Source organism: Rissa tridactyla, chromosome 14 (genome assembly GCF_028500815.1).
Source record: "Rissa tridactyla isolate bRisTri1 chromosome 14, bRisTri1.patW.cur.20221130, whole genome shotgun sequence".
Lineage (NCBI taxonomy): Eukaryota > Metazoa > Chordata > Aves > Charadriiformes > Laridae > Rissa > Rissa tridactyla.
This window is the reverse complement of record NC_071479.1, coordinates 11,239,661-11,253,140: the sequence shown is the minus strand read 5'-3', so window position 1 is coordinate 11,253,140 and position 13,480 is coordinate 11,239,661.

Here is a 13,480-nt window from a genome sequence, read left to right as displayed (position 1 = left end):
CCTGCAGTCAGCAGGGACATCTTCAACTAGATCAGGTCGCTCAGAGCCTCATCCAGCCTGGCCTTGAATGTCTCCAGGGATGGGGCCTCCACCCGCTCTCTGGGCAGCCTGGGCCAGTGTCTCACCACCCTTATTCTGGATAAGAAACAGAAACAACTCAGGCATCAGGATTCCCTTCCCCTTCCAGCTGCGAGAGGGACAGAGGTTCTTTCTGGTTTCTTCTATCAAGGGCTCTTGTTTCTGGGACAGGAGCTCACAGCCCAAAAGTGTGACAGGAGAGGTAAGCGTCACCCACACCGCCTGGCTTTGGGAGCTGAAAATGTCATCAGTGTCTGTAGTGCTGGGCTGCAGGGGTGCTGCTGGAGCAGGCACCCATGGGCGCTGGATTGCAGATGGCCTTTGTCGTGGCGTTGGGACAGGCAGCAGCGCTGATGGCAGTGCTGCCTTCACAAGGGAGGGTTTTCAGGCTTCCAAGGGGCTGTAGGTACCGTGGGGATCCCTGAGCTGTTTTAGTGGGGAGTTAGACTCGGTTTTGGCTGTCCGCGCTTGCGGTCCGCCCAAAGGGGTTTAGTTGTGCCAGAGGCCCCTGGGTGCCTCTGCAACCATCACCCCCTGCGAGAGGGGAGGGTGACTTCGAGTGGAACCGAGCATCTGCGCAGCTTGTTTTCACCCCTCTGAGATTCACTGGCCCTAAACCAGGAGTTGCGACCCTGCCCCAGGTGAGCTGCCTGAACTTTGCTGAGGCACCAGCCCATGCCCTTGTACACCCAGCAGCTGGACGCTGGGTGGCTCCGGGCTCACCCTGAGCGGCTCAGCACCCTTAGGCTCAGCAGCCCAGGGCCCCTCATGCCTCTGATCAGGGAGACCGGGGATATAGAATCATAGAATTGCTAGGTTGGAAGGGACCTTTCGGATCATCTAGTCCAACCATCAACCTAACTCTGATAAAAACCATCACTGAACCATATCTCTAAGAACTACGTCTACCCGCCTTTTAAAAACCTCCAGGGGTGGTGCCTCAGCCACTTCCCTGGGCAACCTGTTCCAACGCTTGATAACCCTTTCAGTGTAAACATTTTTCCTAATATGCAGTATCCTTTGTCTCACTTTTCCCTCCACCTCACCCCACTTCTGCGCACCAACCCCCTCCCAAAGCAAAGCTGTATTTTGCAGAAGGCACGGGGTGCACGTGTCCCTGTGCGCCGTGAAGATCTGCCAAGGTCTTTGCCTCCCACAAAGCTCCTCTCAGCGCTAAGAAGTGGGGCTCAGCTTTTCACTGCATGGAGACCAACTCCTCCCTTGGCCAGTGCTGCAGAGGACAATCTCGCCAGTCCTCGCATGCTCCCAGCCCGCATGACAGCTTGTACCTCTGGAGGCCTCCATAAGAAAGCACAGGAACCTCCAGGCCATGGAGAGGATTTTTCCTGCCAGAAGATAAGGATGTCTGGCCAGGTTTTCCCCAGTCCCAACTTGCCCCAGCACTTGAATCCCAGCTCAAATGGCTCTTCAGGTTGTCCCCAGCCCCAGTCTCCCCCAGAATCCCAGCTCTGTCCATACTGTCGCCAGTCCCCAGGCTGCCCTGAGATCCTTTGCAAAGCCACCAGCCCTTCCAGGTGCTTTCAAGGCAGTGGAGCTGGCATGTGGGCGATCCACAGCGCTGAGCACCAGGAGACCGATGGCTCATTTCTCAATGCTGGGTGCAAAGGAAGCTGGTCTAAGGGAAAGGAACAGCTAAGGAGACTTGAACCTCTTGTTCTCCCATAATGGCTGTGCCAGCACCCCTGAGGTTCTCCACCTCTGCTCGGCACAGGAGCACTCACTCTCATGCTGCCTGAGAGCCAGGACAACCTCTCTGAGGAATTGCTCATCACCGCAGCTGCTCCCACACATACCTGGCCAAGCCCATAGCATGGGATGCCTCCTGAAAAGCTGGTTTGATGAGCCCGGCTAGCCAAGTAAACAGCTTGTCCTGCAGCACATCTGAGCCTGGAATTTGGGGACCAAAGCAAGAGAGCACAGTGGCTTGTCCTTGGTCCCACTCTGTCTCTTGGAGGCTTGGATGTCCCTGGCATGGGACCCAAGGCTCTCCTGGCGAGCTTTTACTTGACAGGTATGGCTGGGACGCCAGGTGTGTGGTGAAGTGCCTTTGCCACAGATTTTTTCCCTCCTTAGCCTGATGTGGATTTCTTCATCCAGTTCCATTTTCCAGGGAAAATGCTGGTTGAGCTGGAAGGATGGGATTGAAACTGAAGGATGGAGAGAACCCCCCCCAGGCTGGGGTACTTGGACTGCTCGTCCTGCTCTTCCCCTGCACAGCCGAGCTGTGAACTGAAGGGCCCGTAGACAGCCCGGACTCCCTCGCTTTAAGGGCATCCCACACGCCTCCCCTGCGCTGGCGGCTCCCTTCCCCTGCTGAAGGGCTCATTTTCTTCCAGTAGTGCTGGGTCCCATGGGTCCAAGTCACCAGGACGGGTCACCCTCCTGTCAGCTCTTGCTTCCTAATGCACCATGGTACACCACCTGATGGAGATGGGGGATTGCAGAGGGTACCGTGCTGTGTTGTCCATAGCCTCATCTACCTATAAAGGATCTCTTCAGCCCTTCTTTACTCTTAATAGCTTCTTTGTAATCAAAAGATCTAGAAATACGGCTTTGCAGGAGATACTGCTAGGGATAAAAAGAATTGCTGTGGCTGCACATTTGTCCTGTGCCTTCATCCAGCTCCTCTGGATGCCCCAGGTGGATGGGGGCTGCCTGACGCGCGGGAGCTGCCACATAGATCTGCTATGGATGTGGCTGTAGGTGGCACTGGGTAGGCTTCCTCGGCTGGCAAGAGCTCTTCCTGAGTCGGGTATCTTCCTGGTGTGCCTGGAGCAGTGATTTATGGAGAGCACTGCATTTGGCCTTGAGCAAAGCACGGCTTGTTCAGTAATTAAAGCACCACTGGGATAACCTTTCTTCATCACAGGCTGGCGGGGGCTCACGGGGAGACCAGCAGGCACTCTGCACCCCGCAACTGCATCCCGAAGCCAGAGTGGTGTTTGGGACAAATTCCCTTTTTGCATTTACCCCAGGGGAAAGTGCAGAGTGATTGCAAATCGGTGCGGAGTGAGGATGTGGGAACAGCCGCCGTTACTGCCCATGAGAGCATGGCAATGATAAAAGAGGTTTAAAGTAAATATGAAATAGTGCGTGTCTTGCACAGGATGGAAATTGTGACCACATTGGCCTGGTCTGTGCTGAAGGCTTTCCCGGAGCCAGGCTCAGGTCAGAGGGCCCCAGGACACGAGCTGCATTCCCATCACATGCTGTCAGACCCTGACAGAGCACCTCCCAGTACAGAAGATGGACCAATTTGTGACAACTCTGAAGGCAGTAATTTAGTCTCCCCCACATCAGGCTCACCTGACAGCTCCTCACACCCTGCATGCTCAGGAACCCTATTTAAGCTCAGCTGGCGCCATCAGTCCCTGTGGGAGCTGAGCTGGGGGGATGCTGGTTCCAGTTCAGCCCCAGCTGTGCCTGGACTATGGGCTCTGCTGATCCAGGACCTCGGCCTGCACCCTGACATTTCATCTTGCCCCATCACCACGGACCTGCCTGGCCATTGCTGGCCCTAATCTGGGGCTTCTCTTCCTGGCTTCACATTGGACCCATCTCATCACTGTGGTGTTGCTGGATCTGGACTTCTGGGTTGCCCTGGACTCTTGGTTGGACCTGGCCGCTGTCTCCAACCTGCCCTGAACTTCCATGCAGGTACCATGGGATGTGCTCTGCTGGACCTGGGGTCCCACTTGCTCCCTCCTCCCTCCTCCCTGAGGGAGCAGCCCTGCTCTTGCTGTCCCCTGATATGGGGGCACCTTGGTGTTGGGGGGCCAGGAAAGACCATCAGGCCAAGTGTGCAGCTGGTGGGGAACACTGAAGGGGACCTTGTGGCCAAGGCACCAATTGCATTTTCCCCACGGATGCCTAAACCTAGAGTGGAATGTGACATCCCTCCCTTTGGCACCAGCTGTGTCCAGGGCATGCCCCATGTTGGCAGAGCTCCTCCATGGTGCCCGAAGAGCCCCCTGAGCTGGGGGACATGTGGTTCCCAACACCTGCACCCCCTTCCCTGCCAAAGCATCTTTGTTTTGGGTTGCAAGACAAATTGCTGGGGCTGCCCGGGGCAGGGAGCAGCCTGGGGTGATGCAGCATGTCAGCAACCTGGCTGGCGAGGGTGTCACCCGTGGTGTACCCTGGGGTGGGTGCGCGCTCCAGCATGCTGCTGCAGACCCGCCCCTGGCTACCTGGCCTGTGGTCCATCCCAATGTCATCTCTTTTCCATGCTGGTGTTGGAGATGCCCGCCCTGAGCAGTGTGTGGTGCCTGACAGATAACCCACCATGGTACCTTGTGCCCAGACGCGGGTTGAAGCTGCGCCCTCCCACCCAGATCCAGGGACCACCAGGCACATGCTTGTCCCTACCACATCAACTGGCAGTGGGTGGCACTGGGGGATCGTGCCTGTGGCTGCTCCGGTCAGACGCTGTGTGCAGGAATCCGGATGCCTGGACAAAGCACAGGCTCCCAAAATATGGAAATAGCAAAGCCCTCCCTGCTGGGATCAGCACTGACGTACGCAATTCTTTTGATGGCTTCGCCGGTACCTGTGAGTGTTGCCCAAGTCCCTGCTCAGCTGCAGGGCTTTGTCACTTTGCAGTCAGCCACCGGGGCAGTGTTCCTGCTCCGTTTGGTACCCACAGCCCTGGTCACCTGTGGGACCATCATCATGGACAACCTCCCAGCCAGGCTCTCCATCTTCCACTTGCAGCAGGATCCTTAGTTGTTCCCGAGAAAGGGCTGAAACCTGGAGACTGGTTGACCCTCAATTTGCTGCTACATTCAAGTTGGGACATCTTTCTTTTAGACAGACAGTGATAATGACCTGCTTTCCCCAAGCTGGTGGGCTTGGAGCACTGCAGGCAGGAGCACTGTGGCCGGGTTTCTCGGGGTACTCCTGTACCAGGGACGTGGCTGCCTCCTCCACCCGCTCTGGGGCTGTGGGAGTATGAACAGGATTTGCCTGGTGTTTCTCCATGGACATGGCCCAGCTCCAGCCAGAAGAAGGCAGGTGCATGCACACATTCTGCGTGAGCTCTGGCTAACTTCAGCTGCCTACAGGAAAAGAGATTTGTGTTTAAATCTTCCTAAAAAGGAGCCTAATCCAAGCCGTCCCCATTAATCAAAGCGAGCCTGTCTAAAGCCGCCTCCGGAGGTGGGTGCTGGCTGATGTGGTCAGCCTGGCCGCGAGGCTGCGTCCTCCCTGGGATTTGTTTTCGCCGTGGGAAGATGTCTCAGTGACGGCACAGTGTTGGACCAGAGCTGCTCTGTTACACACCATGGCAGGGTGCCAGCCCTGCCGGGCCTGCCCGGTCCCCGAGTGCTGCAGGGGTTGCTCCTGCTGCAGCGTGTCTCCCCAGCGGGACCTTGGCCTTGCTGGCTGGTGCCTCTGGCCGTGATGGCTCTGCCAAGACCAGCAGAAGGTGTGTGACATCGGCCTGGGGCACCTGAACAGTGTTTGCAGATAGATGCAAATCGGGGTATCACTTACAGGGGGTGCAAGGGCGACCCAAACCGTGTACCCTGATGATATGCCCTTACACACAGGGCGAGGGAAAGCTACTGATGATCCTGTCCTGGTTTCAGGTAAAACGGAACCAATTTTCTTTGCAGTAATTTGACTTTTCAGTTAAGCCTCTTCTAACTCTGTGAAATTAATGGTGTGTTTTTCAGAGAGTAGCTGCTTCTAGCAAAGATAACGCCTGACTTTTATAGTGAATACCAAGGGATGGAACGCAGAGAGGCTCCTGCTTATACTTATATGCCCCAGTGGAGGGTCAGAAGTGGAAAAGTGTGAAGGAATCGCACCCGCAGGGAGGAGTGGACAGGGCAGGTGACCCAAAACTGACCAACAGGGTATTCCGTCCCATGGGCATCATGCTCAGTATAAAAGCTGAGGGATCAAAGGGCTCAGCTTCTTCTTTCAATGGCCAGTGTTCAAGGAGGACTCTGTCTGTTTGTCCGTCTTTGATCCTGAATCGTGTGTTCCTGAATCCAGTTCCTGAGTTCAGCTCCCGTCCATCGCTGAGTCCAGTCTGGGACTTTCCCAGTGCTGCTGCTGATGTGATCGTCATCCCAGGAACTCGATACAGGTTGTATATATTGTATATATTCCATTATTTTCTTCTTTTGATATGATTATATTTTCTTGTTGTTATTTTATTATTAATATTTTTATTAAAGTAGTTTAGTTTCTTTTCAGCTCACAAGTCTCTCTCTCTCTCATATTCTTTCCTGTGAAGGGAGATGCTCCCCCTTCTCTAAAGGGGAGAGAAGTAAAAGTGAGTGTCTGTCGTTTGTTTTAGTGGCCAGCCCAGCCCAAACCACGACAGGTCCCTAGAAGGTTAAGTGCTTTGTTGCTGCGTTGTTCCTGTGGTCTCCACCAAACAGATGAGCTGCAACCAGGAAAGCAAATTTTAACATCAGTGACAGCAGGGGAAGATCATGGGCTGCAGTAGGGGAGAAAAGAGCAAGGAAAGCTCAGGTAAGTTAGAGGTTTCCCAATAGCTGTGAATGATGCAATTCATCTGAGGGTGCGGAGAGAACTGTCTACGACGGCTTTTCAGACCACATGGAGACAGGGTGAGCCTCTGAAAGGTGGAGGGAGGACAAGCACTTCAACATTTTCCAAGTTAAGTTGTGACCATAGAGTCTAATTTCCTCCTCTGGCAGGATATTCCAGGAAGAGCTGTTAATGGTTACTGGAATAAACTGGAAGGAGTTTTCCAGAGCTGCGGAAATTCAATATTCCCCAAACGGTGGGGAGGACAGAGGTGGGAGCTTACCTGCCCATTGAGCTTGGAGGGGATGGGGAGCTGGGAGGCGTGCAAGCATTGCAGAGTACAGACTTGGGATGAAAAACATAAATTGGAGGAAAGGTCTGGAAGGAGGTGCTGCAGAGGAGGGTGGGAGTGAGCAAATGCACGTTCCAGGATAGGGAGAGCAAAGGGCTGGAAGGAAAACAAGCCTGAGGGGGATCGCAGCGCTCATGCTTCGCACGGAGAATAACACCACGGGGTTGCGAGAACGGCAAACATCCCATCAAAATGTATAAATAGGTGTGTTGCATATGCAAGGGATGAAGTAATGTGGGGCCACGCGCGGCGCATCGCTGGAGCGCTCTGGCCTTATTTGGGCACCCTCCTGGGGAGGGAGCCCCCGGCGCTGCGCGGCACCAGCCTTCTCGCCCGCAAAAGTGAGCTCCTGGAGGGGAGCGAGCGAGGGGGGGCTTGTGCAGCCCGAGGAAAGTTTCAGGTGAAGCACGATAAGAGGTTTCAAACAAGCAAAAGGCTGGCAGAAAGGAGAGAGGGGAGCTTGGTTTGCCTGGTCCTCCTTGGGCAGGGTGGGGAGTTGGCTCCAGAGAGTGAGATTTAGGTTAAGCTTTGGGAAAATTGCTGCAGCTGCGGCCGTGAAGCCCCAAAATGGATTGCTCAGAGCAGCTGCAGAATTGCTGCCACTGAACCTGGGGGCAGAGGAGGCTGGTTTACCCACAGCCACAGGACTTTGCCTTGGTGGTCTCACAAGGTCCCACTTTGCCTGTCTTCTGTCACGCCTTAGTGCCTGCCAAGGGTTCAGCTGTAACATTCTCCTGCTGTTTAGGCTTCACAGAGCTCACACCAATTTAACATTACTCCTCTGTAATGAGTTTGTTTCACTTCCTAAAATACCTGGATTTAGGTGCAAAGCTTCAGGCACCTGCATCTGAAAACTGTCAGCCTGGGGAAGTGTGGTGAGATCAGCAAGTAACTCCCCAAAGGGATGGATTTCCCAGGTGGGATGAGTTAGAAGGACAAGGGAATCAGCCAGCATTGAAACTAGGGTATGCAGAAGAGTTAACAGTATAACTGAACTAATCTAGAACCCCTTTTTCTTTCCCCTTGACACTTTTCCCTTATCAACTCAGTTTGGTAGTTATTAGATATGATATTAGGGTCTATATCTAGAGCTACCTCAAAGGACTTGTAGCCATCTCCAGAAAGCACCTGTAGAAGGGGCAGACGTCCCCAGCATGGTTGGATATTCTCCGGTTACAGATGTGGATCTGGTCAGTGGCTCCCTGTGCCACTGTGCAGGAGTGGAGCTCTGCAGCGTGGGACTCGGCATCAGCTCCTGCTCCTCCTCCAGCTGCGGGGATCACCGCAAAGAGACACTCAGGGCTCCATGCAGGATACACACATCCCAGGATCTTCTGTGGATGCTATTTTGAGTTTACTGACACCGCGCTTCCTGTGCTGTTTTATCAACTGATCCCTCGGGCTGGGATTCAGCTGCCCTAATTTCTGCATCTTGAGGAAGTCTGAGTAAGTCCGCCTGGGATTTCCCCATCCCTGCCTCCTGGAAAGAGCCTGCTTGGGAACCCGGGCCTGGGAAAAGGCTACCTGGAAATCCTTCCCTGAGGCACGGCTCCTGCTGTGGGCTCCCTGGGTAGGGTCAGACCCCCGGGGCCATGTGGTGCCCACGCAGCCCCCAGGTTATTCCAGCCCACTGCAGCTCTGTGCTCCCTGATGCAAGAGCTTCGGCTGTCAGCCTGCTGCTGATGGAAGCTACCACCACCACATCCCACCCTCAGCTACCCTGCCATCATACCCAGCCATCCTCACCCAGGATCTTCCATCTAGGACAGAGTCAGTTCCTGCAGGCCGACCTCATGCTAAGCAGCAGCAGCTGCGGGCCAGGCACTGCTCAGCTTGCTGCTATAGCCATGGAAGCAATCCCTCTGCTGCCCTGAGCTACAGGACATCTTTGTGGGTGCATCTTGCCCTGCACTTGGCTTTTATTGCTAATGGTGCACCTCCCTGCTGGGGCTTTACCCCGGGGATGTGCCTGGAGGGACCATCAAATTCTCCCCATTCCCAGATCCCAGCCTCGCTGCTCCAGCCTGGGGCACCTCACCAGATCCCCATGGCTTTTGTTCTTGTTAACTTTTTGGCATCAGCTCCAGCTTCCCCAGAGGGGCATAAAGGAACCGGTCCTAAGGAGCCCATCCTTCACCAGAACCTGGCACCTGACCCCCCCGTGAGATGTGTGTGCATCCTTGTGGCCAGCGATACGTGAAAGAAAAGGTAAAGTGTTAACTGCAGTCAAAACCTCTGTTTCCACCTGTACCTTTGCCCCTCTCCTGCTCCTATAACGTGCTGCACCATCCAAAGCCTCTCACTCAAACCAGACCCATGTGGTACCTCACCTGTTCTTCCAAGCAAAAAAAAAAGAAAAAAAAAAATAATCTTCAAGATCTTGGAGAAAGATGTTCCCAGAACTTATTGTTGTCTCTTAAACTCTCTGAGCCACCCAACACAAAAACTGTGTGCAGGTACAAACGGAGATGCAGGCATGACTCTCCAAAATCAGGGAATCTGGTGCTGGGTTCCTACCCAGCCCTCCCCAGCTTCCACATTTTTATAAGATAGCTCTCAGTTTCCCAGTAGCTTTTCCTAGGCTGCAATCAAAAAGGTATGGACCCCTGTTAGCTGGCACGAATTGTCATTACTGCCGCATGCTCTTTCCGATATATCTCAGCAAACCACCCGGTTCTTCCTGAGATGACTTCACATATTGTCCCTGTGGGATCAAGGTTTCTGAGTCACAGGCTTGCTTTGCTTTCGCCGAGGTCCTGCCACCTCTCTGGCCCTGCAGGGGCCTTGGAAAGTCAGTTCTGAGCTCTTGCTTTGAGCATAAGCTTGTCCTTGGCTTCAAGGTTGTTGCTTCTCTCCCCAGTGAGAAAAAGGGTTTGTGTGCCTTGGGTTTGCTCCAACTATTTCAGATGATGTAATGAGCGTTTCTGCCCCTCCCTGCAGACTTCTTGAGCACAAAGAGCACTGCGCTTCTTGGGTGTCTCGAGGTCAGAACACAGTACTGAATGTCGCGGAGCACCTTGGCCTAACATGACCCAGTGTCCTCAGCTCCATCCATGCTATGGGCTCTGTCGTCTTCAGCTGTAAAAGCCACTCCATGCTGGTCCTGTTACTCCCACGACCCACGTCAAGGTCTCTCATGTCGTACCCTTATGCCAAAGATCCAGCACCTCCACCTCTGAATGCTGTTCCTGATGCATCCGAGGCTCAGTTTTTGGCTTTGGTGATCCATTGGTGAAACACGCTGAAGTCTCTGGGTTAGAGGAAGCTGATGAAATCCAATTCTTTGGATCCAGCTCAACAGAAATTGTTTTTCCTTTCCTTGCACCTGGTGGGCAGAAGATCTGCTTCTTGCAGTGCTGATTCATCTTAGTTTCTCTCACTTGAGGAGGATCCAGTGACCTGCTTGGACAAGCTCACCTGGGAGTTATAAATATATCCCTGTGTAATACTCACATGACAATAAGCTAATGGGTAATGATGATTGCCAATAAGAACAGGATTTGTCCCTACAGGTAGAGACCCCTCTTCCTGGGGCTCGTTTTGAGGTTGGGTTATTACTCGCCTCCCTACAGCCAGGTGCTGGTGAGATGGATTAGGTGCATGAGAGGCGCAAGATGTGGAACTTCACTGAGAAACTTCTATGTGATTAACACAAAGTGATGCCGTTGGTGCCAGAGCTGGAGTCACCTTCTGGCCGGGCTGCGTTCCTGTCCGTCAGGAGCTGCCCGTTAACTGCACTGAGGTGAACACAGCTTGTGTGATGGGACAGCTGGGAGAAACTAAGTCGATCTGTCTCTCTCCTTGGATATGATCCCGGTTGAAATAAAGGGGATAGTTGAATGTAATACCGAATTTTTGATTTTTGGCCTTTAACAGCCGCTCTTCACTCAACATTCAAGTGTGTTTGGTGTCCAGTGTGGGCAGCTGCCTGTGGTACTATCCCCTCTGAACAGAGCTGACACAGCCTGAAACCCATGGCCTGGGAGTGGGAGGATTTGTCACTAATCCCCCGTCTGACTCATGGGTGTGTTGGGATCGGGGTGGGTCCGAGGGCTCAGACACCACAGGGCAAAGCAGCAGCAGTCCACATGAATTATTTTCTTATTGCGTGCTTCTTCTAAGCCACTTATGTGATTTAGGTGCTGCCCGGCAATATTGTACCAGTCATGGGAGGTGGATGCGGGGCAGGGAGTGCGGCGAGGACACTGCCACTGAGCACAGCTTTAGCCGTCGGAGTCAAGGGACGAGCCATTTTATCCCGCTCTGACCAGCTTCCATGAGAGACGCTGGCTAAAGATGCTGCTTGAGCCAATTCCTTACATCTTAGGAGTTGCCTTGCTGGGAGCTGACAATCATTAGGTGACTTTGGAAGCAGCAATTTGTCTCCCAGCCCTCTGGACTTTGCCTTGCAGTGGGAGGAAAAAGATGACCAAAGACCACCGAAGTTCTGTCTTTATGCCCCATCTGTGTCTCGGGTTTAAGTACTCATCTGGGCAGCGTAAGAGCATGCCCCAAGGAAGGTGTTTTTCAGCAGCGGGTGTCCTGAGGTGAGCTGCTGGCTCCAGGACTTGGTTTAAATTGGGATTAGGGATGATTGCAAAAGCCATAAGCAGTGTTGCCACATAGAATTAATGACCTTGGAGGTGCTGGCTGGTACATACCTAGAAATGGGACTCCATGTATTGTAGTCACTGTGTTAGTAGCTATGTTTTGGTTTTGCCCGAGACTTAGTTTCCAGTGGAATAAGCCTGATAACTGAGAGTTTTCACATCATGACAGCAGGTGACATGATGGTGATTTATAACACTGAAACCACAGTTTGATGCCTTGTGACTTAAAGCCAATGTAATTTCGTTCTTCCAAGAAGCAGAAAGCAAGCAATGTTAGGGAACCCAAAGGGCAAACGATGTCAAAGAATAGTTTTAAAATTTGAATTTTTGCCCTTTGCTTCTTTGTGGTGGGTAAAGACTGCCTGGGACGACTTAGGAGAGATCAAGTTATATTTGATTTAACATTAGCTATCCAGACCTGGTTGCCCAAGGCCTTTTTACAGAAGTCCATCTTTCATTCCTACCTGTTTGGTGCAGGTGTGATGTGCCCCACACTGACAAAGAAAGATGTGTGAATTTTGCAGCTAAAGCTTCTAAATTCACTAGAAAAATCCCAGGGAGCTGAAGACCTCTCCAGCAGATTTGTGGGCACTCAGCCCTTTCAGGCTCTATTTAGTCATCATTAGGCACAAAGAATTTGAACGTGAGCGTTGTTTTCCTTTTCTGGGCATATCTGCGACTCAGCTTGCCAGAGCAAGTGCTGAGGTTGCTGATTTTCTGGGCCATAGTGCTGAGATTGTACAGGGTCAGAACAGAAACTGGGGTCTCCCACTCCATCCTTCCAGCTCAAGGCCAGAGATTCTGGCAGCTGGGTTGGGAAGCAGGAGAGGAAGGTCAGAGCGTGCCTGTCCACGGACTCCATTTCTGTTCTTTATAGCAGATAAATAGGTGAATTTTAATGAAGGATACACTCTCAAAAGCACTGAAATGTCTCGAGGTGAAGTTTTGTGATAGACAGCTGTAATAAAGGAGAAGAGAATTGGGGAGGAGAAAATTTCAAGCGTGCTCTTACACTCCTGTTAGCATCAAGCGCCCCTGGGCAGATACGTGGTGCTGGGGGTAGAGACATTCCAGAGCGGTTTGTGAGTCAGCCGAGCTCCTCCCATCATAACTTCACTCATCAAAGCAAGTATTTATAGCACAGGTAGGAGTAGGGAGAGAAATCAAAGAGCTTCCCAGAAAGACGCATAAATCACTCCAAGAGTTCAGCTCTGGGGTTCTGCATTTTTTGCTTTAACGAGGCTGAATAAAAGCGCTGTCGTTATTACTAATATTTCTTAATATTATTTCATCGGTCCGTTTTTTGAACTGAAACCATCTTTGAGCAAAGAGATATTTCCATAGAGTTCTCCCAGCTTTCAGAGCTACCCCGGCAGGCTGCTAAGGACATGCTGTCTTACACCAGAGAAAATATTTTCTCCAGCACAGATCTGCTGAAAACCAATACAGAAAGCCTGCCCAGGCTGATGTTTGCTGTCCGAACTGTCGGAAGACCTCCAGGCCTTCCAACAAAGCGAAGCAGGAAAGCCAGGAAGGTGCTGTACCCAGCCCAGGTGAGAAAATATTTGCCACGTCAGGAGAAAGACCTAGTCAAGCGGTGGCTGCTCTTCTTTGCTGGCATCATCCTCATGCAGGTCTTAACTGAGTATCCTGAGCAAGAGACGCTGGCTGGGGGGAAAAGCCTGAGAGAGCAGCCGCTCTGTGCACCAGCATCACTGACGGCTGCGCAGCTCGGGGCTGCGGGGAACAGCTCCAGAGAAGACAGAGCTGTTTCGGAGGCCCCGGCAATCATTTTCTCATCAGCTTATGGGCACCAACCTGTCAGGCAAACCACAGCAGATGTGCCACAACAAGCAAGGAGACAACCACACGCCTTCTGCAGGCAATGCTTGACCAGTTTCTTCCGTGCAGAGCA